This window comes from Siphateles boraxobius, unplaced genomic scaffold (assembly GCF_051911475.1).
Source record: "Siphateles boraxobius isolate OS27281-9 unplaced genomic scaffold, OSU_SipBor_1 5, whole genome shotgun sequence".
NCBI lineage: Eukaryota > Metazoa > Chordata > Actinopteri > Cypriniformes > Leuciscidae > Siphateles > Siphateles boraxobius.
Genome location: NW_027509141.1, coordinates 11,586,469 through 11,603,882, shown reverse-complemented (window position 1 = coordinate 11,603,882; position 17,414 = coordinate 11,586,469).

Genomic DNA, 17,414 nt, shown 5'->3' with positions numbered 1-17,414 from the left:
GGTTTTCAAAATTATACACAATTTGATAACTGATTAGACCTCTGTGATATTTTAGGTTCTATTTATTTAATTATTTATTTATTTATTTATTGTGTTTACAAAAAAATTAAATTGTTTTGATTTTGAGGGTATGTATTGTTAATATGAATTTGTAATGCCATTGTTTAATTAAAAAAAACGTATGGGCATTTTATATAAAATATACTTTATTTCACAAGAACATGTGCAGCATGCATTTTTCTTTATGTAAAACAATAATGTCAAAAATCTAAAAAAGAGAGAGAAAATTCGGCATTGTTTAAAATAAATAATAAAAATGTATACAACAAATGAAAAATTCACCACTAGGCCCATTTTATCACAACAATCCTGTATAAATTTAACTTACAATGTATCAAATGAGGAACTCACTCTCTGGCCCATTTTGTCCTTACATTCTTGCAAAAAATAACTACAATGCAATAATAATAATTCCGCCCCTCCCTCACTTTCGGTTCTGGCGCTGGGGTTCTGAAACTGGTGGTGCTGCGGGCCTGCAGCTGGATATATCTCATATCTGCCGGCTACAGGTCTGCAGCCTCCCCATATAGGCAGACCCAAGCTGTTTTACGCCCCAGACAGTTTACGGCCCTGTTGTTCCTGATGCGTCCAGTAGGGGGAGGCTTTACAGCGACCTATGACAGCGACACGAATCGAGGTATGTTACTGTAAATAATCTGCTATAATTAAAGTTATTGTTGTTTAGCAATGATGCAACATTTATTATTTATAAATTATTAGCTAGATAAAGTTAGGTAGGTAGATATCAATTCATTTCTATATATCAATGGATGGGTCTATAATTTATTTCGCGAGACAAAAAGTTCTTGACGGTCAGGTTGATGTTCTGTCCTACTCAAACTTAGCTATCCGTGTGTATGTTTAGCTGCCCATAGTCTTCTCTACTCACTTTCAAAATTAATTATCTTTTTAATTTTCTTTTGTTGCCTGTCTTTAGCTTGCGTGAGATGGCCTCTTCTGGTAAGAACCTGTTTACTCGTTGCATTAAAAACATTCTCCAAATGGTTTCTGGGGCAACATTACAGTAGATATTGGAATTTTTTTTACAGTCTATGGTGTGAACACACAAAATACACATTTATAATAAGCATATATGTATGTAAATCTCTCTCTCTAAGTAAAGAGTTGAACTGCACACTCACTCAAATATTTTGATTATTTCCAACGTCAGACTCATACATGATAAAACCCACATTAAAAAATGTTTCCCATATGGTTTGAAATGTAGACTTTGGTTTGAGTTGTTATTATAAATGAGATGATCTAATTATGTAATTTATATCTTAATATAATTTTTTCTTAAAATATCTTATTGATCGATCTGGACTAAAATGTTGGGTATGTAAACTTAATGTGGGGTTTATCATACTCTGTCTGTACCAAGTTCGCTTTAACTTGCATCTCATAAAGGTGTGTGTTTGCTTTAGCTACTTAAGGAAATGAAAATCTCTCTCTCTCTAAACTTGTACAAACTATAAACACCCATCTCTTTTTTAACTGCATTCCAAACTAATAGCTTGTCTAGTAAATAAAGGACTTACAGAGACATACATGTTTTTAATGTCATTTTCTCTGCACAGTCCATCATCAGTGGCCAAAAGAAATCATAGTGGCTTGACACTTTTTCAAAAAGTGTTCCACCAAGACAGTGCCTGTGCCGTTGTACTTTGAAGATCAGAAGCAAATTGATGCAATCCACACTCAACTGACATCAATTCTGGGCAGCACACCCACACACACACAGTGACAAGATCAAATTCACCATGGATGTCCTTTTAAAAAAAATTAATGTTTATTTTTTTTTTATCAGTGATCAGTATGGGATCAATATCCCGCCAAATGTATTGCGGTCACGGATCAAAAATATAAAAATCGTGATTCAAAAAATAACAAGCATGAATAAAAACTTAAAACACATTAAAAAATATTTTTCACAAAACTTAAAGGCCAGGTTGCAGGGTTAATTTTTCAACGAATTTGTGCAATTTGCTTGTTGGTAATAAACATTTAAACTGTTATCCATTGTATTTTATGTTGCTGGGTATCACAAATCGGAATATAATACGAAAAAGTAGGTACTATCTTACAGCGGTTTGCAACAATTCTCCTTTCCCCCACAATGCTTTGCATTACGTCACCTTGGGGAGAGAATTTACCAAAGCCTGCCTTGAGAGCAACTAGAGAGACGAGTAGTAGACGATAGTATTCTGATAGCGCAGATTATAGATAAATAGATAATGACAGAGAGATAGATAGATAGATAGATAGATAGATAGATAGATAGATACATATATAGACTAGATATATAGATATAGATAGATAGGCTTGTATATGCGGCAACAGCACATCCAATGGCGTGGGCGCCTCTGACGTGCGACCAACTCTACGTTGTCAATCTACCTACTATAAATTTCTATCTATTTATCTAGCTGCTAGCTATCTATGCTAACGTTATGCTATCTGCCTATCTCTCTCTATACCGCCCACACGCACCTGCCAAACACGCGACACCAGCGACAGACACGCGGCGGCTACCTTTGCAACAACATTATCACTGGAGGAAGAGATAAACGCTTTAGAAATGCCCATATAACTAGCATGATACCTTCTATTTCTAGCTGACAAAGACAAAGTTTACCAGTACTACAACACTATGACAAAGGTTACCGGTACTTATCTGAGTTAACGTCATGATCACTGCCACTAGATAAAAAGAAAACGTTGATTCTCTTACGAGAGGTTCTCTCGTATTGCGTAAGTTTAGCTTACGCTACGGGAAAGATTCATCTTCTCGAGATACTGAAGCCAAAAAATTATCCTTAATTTTGTATTCCTTGTCAACGCAGTGCAGCAGCTAGCAGACCTAGAGCAGGCCATCTCGCGTGCTCATTGGCTGCCCTGCGGGCAACTGCTGCAGCCTACCAGTGAGCCCGGCGTGACGTCACGCCCAATGAAGGGCGCCCGCGCCTTCATAGCGTTACAGCCCGCCAGAATGGGTGTGGCTTAGCGTATAACACTAGGGGCTGTAGGCTGACTTCCCTGATTTTCGTCTCTTCAGCGAGCTCTTCGCATCGCTGGATCTGAGAGAAGCCACCGCCGCCGTCAAACAGCGGACAGCCAGCTTAGGACAGCACTAAGGAAGCCGGCCGTCTTCGCCACCTTCAGCCATCCGTGCGAGCTACGCTATCCGGCGACGTATCCTTTACCTTGCTAAAACCTATTCTAAAACCTATTCTAAAAGAGCAGCGAGTGTCTTTTTTAAGACGCCTCGCACTTCCGGGGCTGCGAGCTCTGTGAAGCGCTTCCGCTATCGACCCTGCGGCCTCGACTCGAAGCCTTCAACACCCCCCGCCTCTCCTCACCGACGCGCAGCTGCCGCTCACGAGCCTCACTGCCGTCGCATCTGAGAATGAGGCCGAGGGACACGTACGAGCACGCGGCTAGCTCTCTTTACGTTACAAGAGAGCTACCCCGCCCTCGCGTCCCCGTTCGCGCGTCATGCAGAGCCCTCTCGAGCTCTCTGCATGACCCGGACGGGCTTGCGCGCCGCCGTCGAAATGTCTCGCCCTGTCAGTCCCCTTAGATAAGGCTACTGCAGCGGTGTATTTGGCAGCCAACGAGCCGGTAATGCAACCCGCTCGCCTGCACACATCCGCCGTTCTCGCGGCGACCCAGAGAAATCTCAAGTGAGTATAATGTCAGATTAAGAATGTAAGTTACGTGCCCGCTCACGAGCGCTCACGCTTACTAACAGACAAATCGCCTCCGAAAAGACGTGCGTGTTTAAGTTTATTCCCTGTCAGTCCCCTTCAAACAGGCTACTGCAGTGGTTCAATTAGCAGCCAACAAGCCGGTTTGTTGACCCTCTCGCCTGCACACAAACGCCGTTTTCACGGCGACCCAGAAAAATCTCAAAAAAAAAAAGAGTATTTAATGTCTGGTCCGGCTCATGCCGTCGGTGTTGTAAGTGTAATGAAAGTGCCCACGCCCCAGTGTTCACCCCTACACACAAGCACTCCGAATCACGCAGAGCACACTCTCATAAAGCGCAGAAAAGCCGCTCGAGTGTTGAATGTAAGAAATGTGTCCACAAGTCTGTGCCCACTATCTGCCCGCTCTGTTACACGATCAAGAAAGCAGGTTATGAATGTAAGTCTCGTGCCCGCCAGCAGATCCCTTATGATTGGGACATCTCACATAAATCAGCCGGTCTCGGCTTTCAGCGAGCAGCCATTGCCCAGAACCGAGAGTGCGCGCACCGCGCTTTCGGCTCCGGGTCAGTTTCACAAAAGAAAGCAGGTTATGGATGTAAGTCTCGTGCCCGCCAGAGTGCGTTCACGCTTGCTAACACTAACCTCCCCCCGGGCTCCGCCCGCGCGTTTAAGTGTTATCACAAAACGCAGGGCATTAATAAAACGCTCCCCATCCATTATGATCGGGGCATCAAATACACTTGTAAGTCTCGTGCCCGCGCTCATGCTTACAGGAAGCTTTTCCGCCCGGAGCGCTGCTCGCGCGTCAAAAAATGACAAAAGAATGTTCCCCATCCCTTATGAGATTGGGACATCTCACATAAATCAGCCGCTTTCGGCTTTTCAGCGAGCAGCCATTGCCCAGAACCGAGAGCGCGCGCACTGCGCTTTCGGCTCCGGTTCAGTTTCACAAGCCCGCAAATGGCGGCGGCCTGAATCCGGAGGCCATTTGCCCCCTAGCGGCTCACATAGCTGCGTGGGAAACTATCCCAGGGATTTCAGAATGGGTGTTGAGCACAATAAAGCAGGGCTATACACTTCAATTCATTCGCCGTCCCCCGCGCTTTCAAGCCCGGACCGCGACGATAGTGAAGGCGCAAGTAGCACACCTACTTCACGCAAAAATAGCAAAGCTGCTGTGCAAAGGGGCTATAGAAAAGGTACCGCCTTCTCTGAGCGAGTCAGGCTTTTACACCCGATATTTTCTCATACCCAAGAAGGACGGAGCCTTCAGACCTATCCTAGATCTGAGACATTTGAACTAAGTGCTTTCGAAAAGACCGTTCAAAACGACCAGGAAAATCCTCGGGCGAACGTGCGCATTACACCGTCCTGTCATTCGGCCTGTCCCTGGCACCCCGTACATTTACATAGTGCATGGACGCGGCGCTCGTTCCCTGAGAAGTCAGGGGCTGCGAGTAATGAACTATCTGGACGATTGGGTGATATTGGCACAGTCAGAGACAGAACTGCTATCTCACAGAACAGTGCTTCTCAGTCATCTGGAAAGCTTGGGTCTCACGGTCAACTGGACCAAGAGCTCATTACTGCCCAGCCAGTCAATTTCCTTTTTAGGAATAGCACTGGACTCGGTGACCATGACGGCTCGTTTATCGACACAGCGCGCGCGCCGTGTTCGCCACCTAGCCGCATCTTTCCAGAAGGGCAGCTTTCTCCCTTTGAAAACATTTCAAAGGATGTTGGGCTGTATCGCATCAGCTGCAGCAGTGCTCCAGCTGGGCCTACTGCGCATGCGCCCGCCCCAACGCTGGTTGAATGCTCGCGTGTCCCGCCGAGCCTGGGTGTCTGGCGGCCAGAAAATCAGAGTGACTCAGGCCTGCATAGCAGCTCTGCAGCCCTGGTTAGTGGCCGACTGGTACCAGCAGGGAGTAATGATGGGAACCATCTCTTATCGTAAAGTCATCTCGACAGACGCGTTCAACTCGGGTTGGGGCGCGCTGTTCGAGGGCAGACCGGCCTTTGGCCAGTTGTCAGACCAGGAGAAGGGTTTTCACATAAACTGTCTGGAAATGATAGCGGTCGAGAACGCGCTGAAGTGCTTCCTCCCGTTCATACAGGACCAGCATGTTCTTGTCCGCTCGGACAACATGTCTGTGGTATCCTATGTAAACCGTCAGGGCGGTGTCAGATCCGGAAATCTCTGCAATCTGACGGAACGCCTCCTTATTTGGTCTCAGATGCACCTTCGCTCGCTGAGGGCGGCGCATGTGCCTGGCAATTTGAACGACGGCCCAGACAAACTGTCCGGGGACAATGTTCCCCCAGGGGAATGGTCCCTGCACCCCCAAACGGTCCAGAAACTGTGGCGCCTGTTCGGCAGAGCGGAAGTCGACCTATTTGCGTCAAAAGACAACGCTCAATGCCCGACGGTCTTTTCGAAGGACGAGGACGCGCTGGCCCAGGTTTGGCCCAGCCTCCCGCTATATGCTTTCCCTCCGGTCTCTCTGTTGCCACAGGTGATCAAGAGAATCAGGGAAACGCGCCACTCGGTGCTCCTCATAGCCCCGCGTTGGGAGAATCAGATTTGGTTCCCGGAACTAGCACGGCTGTCACATACAGCTCCGTGGCCGAATCCGGTGAGGGCAGATCTCCTCTCTCAGGCTCGCGGCACGATCTGGCATCCCCATCCAGAGCGCTGGTCTCTGCATGCATGGTTGATCAACGGGTACTCGTTGCCCTGCCAGAAGGAGTGATGAACACGATCACGCAGTCTAGAGCCCCTTCCACGAGAAGGCTCTACGCGTATAAATGGTTGGTGTTCTCTGGATGGGGCACCGACAAAGGTCTGGACCCGCGGACATGCGGGGTGGCGCATCTGCTCACCTTCCTACAAGAGCTGTTGGATAAGGGAAGGTCCCCATCCACGCTTAATGTATGCGTGGCGGCCGTGGCAGCGTTCGCAAAATCGACGCACGGCCAGTCATTGGGAAGACACGAGTTGGTCATCCGCTTCCTTAGAGGAGCTAGAAGGATGAATCCGCCGCGCCCCCAGTTGGTTCCCATGTGGGATCTTTCATTGGTCCTCGAGGCCCTGAAAGCTTTTCCATTTGAACCACTAGACTCCGTGGGGTTGAAATATCTATCACTGAAAACCGTCTTTCTAACTGCACTGTCGTCAGTAAAACGTGTAGGGGACCTGCATGTGCTGTCTGTCAGCGCGTCGTGTCTTGAGTTCGGACCGAATGACTCTAAAGTCATCCTCAGACCTAGACATGGCTATGTCCCTAAAGTGATGGGCACTCCATTCAGAGCGCAAGTTATTTCGTTGTCAGCTCTCCCAGCATCTGACAGCGAAGGTGATGTGAATCTCCTCTGCCCTGTCAGAGCGCTGAGGTTTTACATTACGCGCTCCGCCTCCTTCAGGCGTTCGGAACAGCTTTTTGTTTCGTTTGGTGGGCGCACCAAGGGTCTCGCCTCCTCGAAACAGAGCCTGTCCAGATGGATAGTAGACGCTATAGCGGCCGCTTACGCGTCAAAAGGTCTGCAATGCCCTCTGGGCATCAGGGCTCATTCCACGAGAGGCGTGGCCTCTTCGTGGGCATGGTCCAGTGGAATTTCTATCCATGACATATGTGTAGCGGGCTGTGACGCTATGAAGGCGCGGGCGCCCTTCATTGGGCGTGACGTCACGCCGGGCTCACTGGTAGGCTGCAGCAGTTGCCCGCAGGGCAGCCAATGAGCACGCGAGATGGCCTGCTCTAGGTCTGCTAGCTGCTGCACTGCGTTGACAAGGAATACAAAATTAAGGATAATTTTTTGGCTTCAGTATCTCGAGAAGATGAATCTTTCCCGTAGCGTAAGCTAAACTTACCCAATACTCGTTCCCTCTCTAGAGAGAACCGAAGTTACGTTAGTAACAGAGTATCGTTTTTCACTCGATGCTATTCAATGACAGTAAAAAAAATATGTGGCGTTATTGTGCACTGCTGCTCGTAGACTAGCTCCAGTGCTCTTTACTGCGTTGCTAAATGATATCAACTCACCAGGACACTTCACCAACTCTCCACTCATTCTCCTCGGACCATGCATTTAATTGGCTTTGACGGCCATCAGTTCTTGGCAATTCCTCATTTGCCCTCTCACGTCTGGCTGGTTAGAAATTACACATTTTGGCTCTTGCCACCTCTTCCTCATCCCAGTCAGTCGCCATAGTTCTAATAATAGGCTGAGGCTACCTTTCCTCCACTTCTCCCCAACGTGACTTTGCTTAAAAAATTGCGTAAAATTACGAATTGCGTAAAAAAAACCAATTTTAATACCAAAAACGTAAAAAAATGGTCTTTAAGACCATGTTTGAGACATTTTAAAAATGATATAAATATCTTGAGTGATTTATGTACCCATTAATCGACAGTGGTGGTTGACCTACAACATGGCCTTTAAACTTGTATTCATGGTTTCTTTAAAATTATGTTTTCCTTGGTTTTATTACTCTGTACTTTGCGCTCGCTTTCATTTTTTGCTCATAATAATTTTTTTGGTACGCTTGTGCTGTTTTTCTCTTCGCTCTTCTCTCCATGTTCTGTGCTTGCTCTTCCAAATGTTGCAGTTCCAGTTTCATGTACATTAGGGCGGGCTTAAGTGGACCATTGGTTCACTAGTTCTAGGTTGACAGCTCCTCCTCTAGCCAATCAATCAAAGAGGGGAGTTGCATCACTCCAATACGACTCACGCTACTGATGCTCACTCGTACAGGGGAAGACAACAGTTTATTTTAAACTTTACAAGGACTTTTAAGCAGTAAAGCTATCTGAACTCTGGACATATACTGTACAAATAATTAAATTCCTCTTTTTTGAGATAGCCTACATTTTAATGCGCACACTGGTAATTGGTGTTAAACAATACTTTGCTCATGATGTTAATATGCTAAGGTAGCTCTAAAACATCATGCCGTTTTGAAACACTACATTTCTTTCAAAAATTAAGTTAAAAACGGCCATTTTACTCATCTGAAGAATTTAGGACTTTGACCTTTCAATGCTACACACAGCCTACCTTTATTTATATATATTATATTATATATATATATATATATACACTCTCACCTATAGGATTATTAGCCATAACACCATACTAATACTGTGTTTGACCCCCTTTTGCCTTCAGAACTGTCTTAATTCTACGTGGCATTGATTCAACAGGGTGCTGAAAGCATTCTTTCGAAATGTTAGCCCACATTGATAGGATAGCATCTTGCAGTTGATGGAGATTTGTGGGAAGCTCCCATTTCACCACATCCCAAAGATGCACTATTGGGTTGAGATCTGGTGTCTGTACTGGCCATTTTAGTTCAATGAACTCATTGTCATGTTCAAGAAACCAATTTGAAATGATTCAAGCTTTGTGACATGGTTTATTATCCTGCTGGAAGTAGCCATCAGAGGATGGGTACATGGTGGACATGGACATGGTCAGAAACAATGCTCAGGTAGGCTGTGGCATTTAAACGATGCCCAATTGGCACTAAGGGGCCTAAAGTGTGCCAAGAAAACATCCCCCACACCATTACACCACCACCACCAGCCTGCACAGTGGTAGCAAAGAATGATGGATCCATGTTCTCATTCTGTTTATGCCAAATTCTGACTCTATCATCTGAATGTCTCAACAAATATCGAGACTCATCAGACCAGGCAACATTTTTCCAGTCTTCAACTGTCCAATTTTGGTGAGCTCTTGCAAATTTTAGCCTCTTTTTCCTATTTGTAGTGGAGATGAGGGGTACCCGGTGGGGTCTTCTGCTGTTGTAGCCCATCCGCCTCAAGGTTGTGCGTGTTGTAGCTTCACAAATGCTTTGCTGCATATCTCGGTTGTAACGAGTGGTTATTTCAGTCAAAGTTGTTCTTTTATCAGAGAATCAGTCGCCCCATTCACCTCTGACCTCTAGCATCAACAAGGCATTTTCGCCCACAGGACTGCCGCATACTGGATGTTTTTCCCTTTTCACACCATTATTTGTAAACCCTAGAAATGGTTGTGTGTGAAAATCCCAGTAACTGAGCAGATTGTGAAATACTCAGACCGGCCCGTCTGGCACCAACAACCATGCCACGCTCAAAATTGCTTAAATCACCTTTCTTTCCCATTCTGACATTCAGTTTGGAGTTCAGGAGATTGTCTTGACCAGGACCACACCCCTAAATGCATTTAAGCAACTGCCATGTGATTGGTTCATTAGATAATTGCATTAATGAGAAATTGAACAGGTGTTCCTAATAATCCTTTAGGTGAGTGTATATATATATATATACATTTTTTTTTTATTTTTTTTTAGTTCCATTACAGACAAGGCATACAGTGCAAAAAGTACAAGACAAATACAAAGACATTTGTGGTACAATTCAGAGTATGTAAAACAAAGAACAATAACAACTAAAATTTAAAATAAACATGTAGCCTTTGTAAAAAAAAAGAAAACGCACAGCCTACCTGGTGATCCGTTACAGTTAAATATGCCATCCTCAAATATTTTCTTAATTGTTGTTGTTAAGCGATCATAGCCTAGGTAGCCTGGTAATTTAATTCTAAGACTAGATGTACCATTTGACAAAAGATTAATGAAAATGATAGTGTACAGAGGAGATTACAGAAACCAGGTGGATTCGATATGCAGTGATTTATTACATAGTTATTGTGTTAATTTTCATAGCTACATAATTGCATATTACTTTAAGATTAATGTTTTAAATATAGCTTCAATTTTTAATACAGCAACATGAAAATTATTGAAAAGATCAGGGATAGGCAACGCCGTTTCTGGAGAGCTGCTGTCCTGCAGAGTTTAGCGTCAACTCCGATAAAAACCTAGCAGTATTAATAATCCTAAGGATGATGATTAGCTGGTTCAGGTGTGTTTGATTAGGATTTGAGGAGCTAAACTCTGCACCCAGGAGGACCGACATTTGCCCTTCCATGTCACAGATTATATATGAAAGTAAAACGGCCAGTAGGTGGTGGCAAGTTACTGTCTTTATGATTGAGTCATTTATTCAAACTTCTCGTTCAAATCAGGAATTCTTTAATGAAACATTGTTGTGTGGCTCGGAGGAGATCAACGCTCTTGGTGCCAGGTCCAGAAGTTAGGCCAGGGCATTAAAGGTTAATATGATGGATCGTCAGACAGGCACAACTGTGACAGGTCCTCGTCGTTAGGGTGACGAATTTAACGATAATGGATTGCCAGGTAGACGTAACAGGTCGAGTTGCAGGCACTCATACAGTTTAACGTGTCCTGTCACGGAAAGATTTTTTTTTATTCACAAAAACAAATGGTCTTCTTTAGGCTGAGTGAAGAGAGGGAAGCCCAACTGAATATCTACAGATATTTTAATCCGTAGTGCTGTAACATTTATATTTAAATGAAAAAAAATACAAACTTATTCAAAGTCTATGGCTGGGACGGTTATTAATGTGTAAGTTTCGAGCGTCAATTTAATTATGTTATTTTACAGTATATCCCCCTACTGGACACATCAGGAACAACAGGGGCGTAAAACTGCCAGGGCCGTATATCTACCAGCTCCAGTTCTGCAGCCTCCCCATATAGCTTTTATTGGCAACCGCAATATGACCCACATAAACTGTACTTCTATTCTACTTTGTTTTAACTCAAACAGATTGTGAAAGATTTCCAGGACTAAGTCTGGCCTTAATTCTGACTTTTGATTATCAATAGGCTACTACTGCTGAATATGAATCAACATATTTTGTATTTCTCTTTCCTCTTTCCAAATTCCAAGTCGCATTTGTTCTCTTTCATTTGCTAAACAATTTAATAGCAAATGTTATACTGTCTCTGGTAAACCACATTTTTAGCAATTACCTGACTCATGTTTGCCAATAATAAATAGTGAATGATTAAGATAGGTGACCAATACGGAATATAGATATTATTTCTATACTTCCAAAGTTTTTTTCCTTCCATTTCCAACATGTTTTTGAATGTTGCAAAGGTTAGATGACGTCCTTTTACCTCCCAATGTCACAGTGTCTGGTTATTCCCTGGGTTAAACACTAGAGGTCCTGAGTTTTATCACGGTGTCTATGCATTCTCACTACACTTCCCATGATCCTATCTGTCACTGATTGTTCATTGCATTACAGCTGTTTCTCGTCACCTTGTTTGCACTTGTGTATATATACCCTGTCTGTTTCAGTGTTTGTCACGTAGTCCTTGTATATTGTCCCCACACTTCCGTGGTCATTTCGAGCCTGTTTCTAGTGTTTGTCTGTATGGTTTTGGATTGCCTTTTTGGAGTTTGACCTTTGCTTGGACTGGTTGTGAGTACGGATTACCCTTTTAATAAAACTGCTTTTTGGATCTCTATTCCCCGTGTGTGCGTGTCGTGACAGAAGGAGTCCGTCATGCAGAGATCCAGCGGTATGGGGTCTCCTCTAAGTCTCCAGCCACTGAGAGGGGGAAGAAACAGCAGAGGGGGAATTCTCAACCTAAAGAGATTCCTCCTCGCATGAACATCTTTGAGTGTTTTGCACTGTGGGCCCGATTGACTGAGGAAGCTGATTTGAAGGAAGCTTCCACACCCCCTTCAGATCATCCCAGAGAGTCATTTGAGGGAACCCGGCTGGCAAAATATTCTGGGAACCGCGGAGGTCATAGGAGAGGAGGTACTAGAGGGGAGTCCAGGTATCACTCTCCTCCACGATCCTTCATGGAACCTGAGGTGGTGCAATCCAGCCTAGACTTCCATCCACCACCGGTTTCGTCCAGCATGAGGCCTTCATCGATGGTTCCGTCCAGCCCAGAGCTCTCACCGCTGGCGCCGGCCAACCCAGCACCCTCTCGCTCTCATGGACGGAGGAGGAGGAAGAGACACGTTCCGTCTGCCCAGTCAGAGACTGTTCACGTCCCGTCTGCCCAGTCAGAGAATGTTTACGCCACGTCTGCCCAGTCAGAGAATGTTCACGTCACGTCTGCCCAGTCAGAGAATGTTCACGTCCTGTCTGCCCAGTCAGAGAATGTTTACGTCCCGTCTGCCCAGTCAGAGAATGTTCACGTCCCGTCTGCCCAGTCAGAGACTGTTCACGTCCCGTCTGCCCAGTCAGAGACTGTTCACGTCACGTCTGCCCAGTCAGAGACTGTTCACGTCACGTCTGCCCAGTCAGAGACTGTTCACGTCACGTCTGCCCAGTCAGAGACTGTTCACGTCACGTCTGCCCAGTCAGAGACTGTTCACGTCACGTCTGCCCAGTCAGAGACTGTTCACGTCACGTCTGCCCAGTCAGAGACCGTTCACGTCCCGTCTGCCCAGTCAGAGACCGTTCACGTCCCGTCTGCCCAGTCAGAGACCGTTCACGTCCCTTCTGCCCAGTCAGAGACCGTTCACGTCCCTTCTGCCCAGTCAGAGACCGTTCACGTCCCGTCTGCCCAGTCAGAGAGTGTTCACGTCCCGTCTGCCCAGTCAGAGACCGTTCACGTCCCGTCTGCCCAGTCAGAGACCGTTCACGTCCCGTCTGCCCAGTCAGAGACCGTTCACGTCCCGTCTGCCCAGTCAGAGACCGTTCACGTCCCGTCTGCCCAGTCAGAGACTGTTCACGTCCCGTCTGCCCAGTCAGAGACTGTTCACGTCCCGTCTGCCCAGTCAGAGACTGTTCACGTCCCGTCTGACCAGCGAGAGACTGTTCACGTCACATCTGCCCAGCGAGAGACTGATCATTTCACGTCTGCCCAGCGAGAGACTGTTCACGTTCCGTCCGCCTTCCTGGACCTGGACTATCTGGAGCGTCTGGTTCGGATCCTGGACATGCCCATGTGTGCTGTTCCAGAGCCGGAGCCGGTGTCTGCAGTCCCTGAGCCGGAGCCGGTGTCTGCAGTCCCTGAGCCGGAGCCGGTGTCTGCAGTCGTCTGCAGTCCCTGAGCCGGAGCCGGTGTCTGCAGTCCCTGAGCCGGAGCCGGTGTCTGCAGTCCCTGAGCCGGAGCCGGTGTCTGCAGTCCCTGAGCCGGAGCCGGTGTCTGCAGTCCCTGAGCCGGAGCCGGTGTCTGCAGTCCCTGAGCCGGAGCCGGTGTCTGCAGTCCCTGAGCCGGAGCCGGTGTCTGCAGTCCCTGAGCCGGAGCCGGTGTCTGCAGTCCCTGAGGCGGAGCCGGTGTCTGCAGTCCCTGAGCCGGAGCCAGTGTCTGCAGTCCCTGAGCCGGAGCCAGTGTCTGCAGTCCCTGAGCCGGAGCCAGTGTCTGCAGTCCCTGAGCCGGAGCCAGTGTCTGCAGTCCCTGAGCCGGAGCCAGTGTCTGCTGTTCCAGAGCCGGAGCCAGAGCCAGTGCCTGTTCCGGAGCTGGAGCCGATGTCTGTTCCAGAGCCAGCGCCTGTTCCAGCGCCAGACCCAGTGTTTGTTTCTGTGTTTGTGTCTGTCCTTGTGACCATTTCTGTTCTAGTGACTGTTCCTGAGCCGGTGTTTGCAGTTCCTGAGCCGGTGGCTGCTGCTCCAGAGGCAGAGCCCGTGCCTGTTCCAGAGCCGGAGGCAGAGCCCCCTGCCTGTTCCAGAGCCGGAGGCAGAGCCCCCTGCCTGTTCCAGAGCCGGAGGCAGAGCCCCCTGCCTGTTCCAGAGCCGGAGGCAGAGCCCCCTGCCTGTTCCAGAGCCGGAGGCAGAGCCCCCTGCCTGTTCCAGAGCCGGAGGCAGAGCCAGTGCCTGTTCCAGAGCTGGAGCCAATGTCTGTTCCAAAGCCAGTGCCCGTTCCAGTGCCAGAGCCAGTGTTTGTTCCTGTGTTTGTGTCTGTTCTTGTGGCTGTTACAGTTTTGGTGTCTGTTCCTGAGCCGGTATCTGTTCCGGATGCAGTGTGAGAAAATCTCCTGGGCAAGCACTCAATTTCCTCTTTTCAGTTTTCCTCTTTCCGTCCAGCAAATATTGGTCTCAAAGCGGACGGAGTGAGAGCTTTCTCAGTAGACCACTTATGTTTTCTCTTTAATCCAGCGAGCATTTGGTCTCACAGCGGATGCAGTGTGAGAATCTCCTGGGCAAGCACAAATTTTTTCCTCTTTTCAGGTTTCCTCTTTCCATCCAGCGAGCATTGGTCTCACAGCGGATGGAGCGAGAACGTTCCCGGTCTAGCACTCACGTTTTCTCTTTCATTTCAGCGATCATTTGGTCTCACAGCGGATGCAGTGTGAAAACCTCCTGGACAAGTACACTACAACCGCTCCCCGTTCGCAGACAAACAGGGGCCGTCAGTCCAGGCAGTGAGCCACCATCACGGGCCTCCCCGATCAAGCATCCAGGCCCCTTCTCGAGATGCCAGCCGCCCAATCTCGGCACTCATTTGGGGGTCTTTAGTCCGGCGGCTGTCCTCTGCTCTTTAGCCTATTTGGGGGAGTACTCTGGGTTCGGGCTGAATTCTGAGCTCGGAGCCCTCCCTCCGGACAGCACGCCAAATACGCATTAAATCTTATTTCCTCAAATTATATGTAAGTGTGAACTCGTGAAATTAAGTGTTATTAACTAAGTTCGGGAGGAGCACGTTCAGATAATTAACACGAGTGGACAGCAATCAGCAATCAATGATAAAGGGTACATATAGACTCAACAGTCTTACCTCGATACATTGACAGTTTGCAGCATCCCCCCTCCACCCCTTCTCCACACTCCTAGTTCTCCACACTCCTAGTTCAAAATCACTTACATACGGGGGGAGTACTCTGGGTTTGGGCTGAATTCCGAGCTCGGAGCCCTCCCTCCGGACAGCACGCCAAATACGCATTAAATCTTATTTCCTCAAATTGTATGTAAGTGTGAACTTGTGAATACAACGCATTTTATTTCTCGTGCCATTTATACGCCAAAATAGTTTTTGCGTGCTTATGCTGCCTACGCAGTTTTCGCATGCATGTGATACGCACTTTATGGCGTGTAATACGCACACACTCCCCACCTCTGATCCTACCCAAGGGGTTTTCAGTGCGTACCCAAGGGGTTTTCAGACCACTCGGTGAGTTTCAACTAGAAATAGAAATGATACTGTCTTTGAAATCAAATCGTTGCATATCTATGACAGGAAATACTTGCATCTATACAATGCCTTGGAAAAAACAGTTAACCTTTCAAAACAAAATAATAATATTCAAACAAGAGAGCCAATCAAAAGCATCATAATAGCATTGTTTTACTAAACTGCCTTTAAATGGCAGGAGGCATAGTGCACATCAAAAACAGGCAAAGCAACACATTAATATTATTCAACATCCTAGCTTTTTACAGAAAATATTCAGATGTAACTCCCATTGTAATCGTAAAAAATTTTTCTAAGTAACTGTAATTTAATTACACATTTTTCTCAGTAACTGTAACAGCTTTTTTTTATGGTTTATTTCATGTTTTGGATTTTGTTTATGGTTAATCTTTTGGATCTTTGGACACCTTAAAAAATGCACTTGGGTTCTTAACTACAAGTTGCCTCAGTGGACTACGTTGCAATAGGCCTATACAATTGTGGTGAGGGGGGCGTGGTTCTCGCGGCGTCTGTAGGGAGAGACGAGTCAATGAGCTGTGCGGTGAGTAAGTGGGTCAAGTGCAGATGATGAACACCTGTGTCTGATTGCAGTGATTGGCGTGGGGAGACCGATAAAAGCCACACAGTGGGAGAATGCGAGAGAGAGAGAAGGAACTGGAACTCGTGCGGGAGCTGTGTAATCCAGGAAGCTGAGACCTAACTGATCATCTTGAAAAGAACTTATTTTCTGTGGACTGAGTTGTGCCGTACTTGGTATGGTGAATGCGCTGTGTGCGCGCCTTTCATTTTGTTTCTTTGATTCTGAATAATAAAAACCTACGAGTTCCAGTTTCGCCGACCCCGTCTTCTTCTTCCCACCACACTACTTTGAACCGTATTACACTGGTGCCGAAACCCGGGAAGAAGGAGACTGCCGCCGCCATGCAGAATCCGTCAGCATCGCCATTTGCAGAGATCATCCAATCACTCGCGGCTCTTCAAAGGGAACAACATCAAGCCCTGCTGAGCGTAAAGGACGAACATGAGCAGCGTTTTCGGATGCTGCTCCAAGGCCAGCAGGAAGACCGCGAGTTGTTCCGGAGCTGTTTAGACCGGGAGATTCCAGCCACCCCCTCTCAAGAGTCGGCCTCGGCCCCGCCTCTCACGCTGGGGAAGATGGGTCCACAGGACGAACCGGAGGCGTTCCTGGACCTGTTTGAAAGGTCGGCCGAGGCCCGGGGGTGGCCCAAAGGAGACTGGCCCCTGCGTCTCATCCCGCTGCTATCCGGTGAGTCGCAGATTGCAGCCCACCAACTGCCAGTCTCGAATCTCCTGGTCTATCAAGATCTACGACGCGCCATTCTTCAGCGGGTCGGCCGGACCCCTGAACAGCACCGGCAACGCTTCCGGTCCTTGAACCTAGAAGAATCCGGCCGGCCCTTCGTGATTGCGCAACAGCTCCGGGACTCCTGCCGCAGATGGCTGATGGCCGGGGGAAGCGATGTCGAGAAGGTTATCGACCAGGTGGTACTGGAGCAGTTTATTGGAAAGCTGCCCAAGAAGACTGCACAATGGGTCCAGTGCCACCGCCCGACGTCGCTGGACCAGGCCGTCCAGCTGGCGGAAGACCACATGGTGGCGTGCTC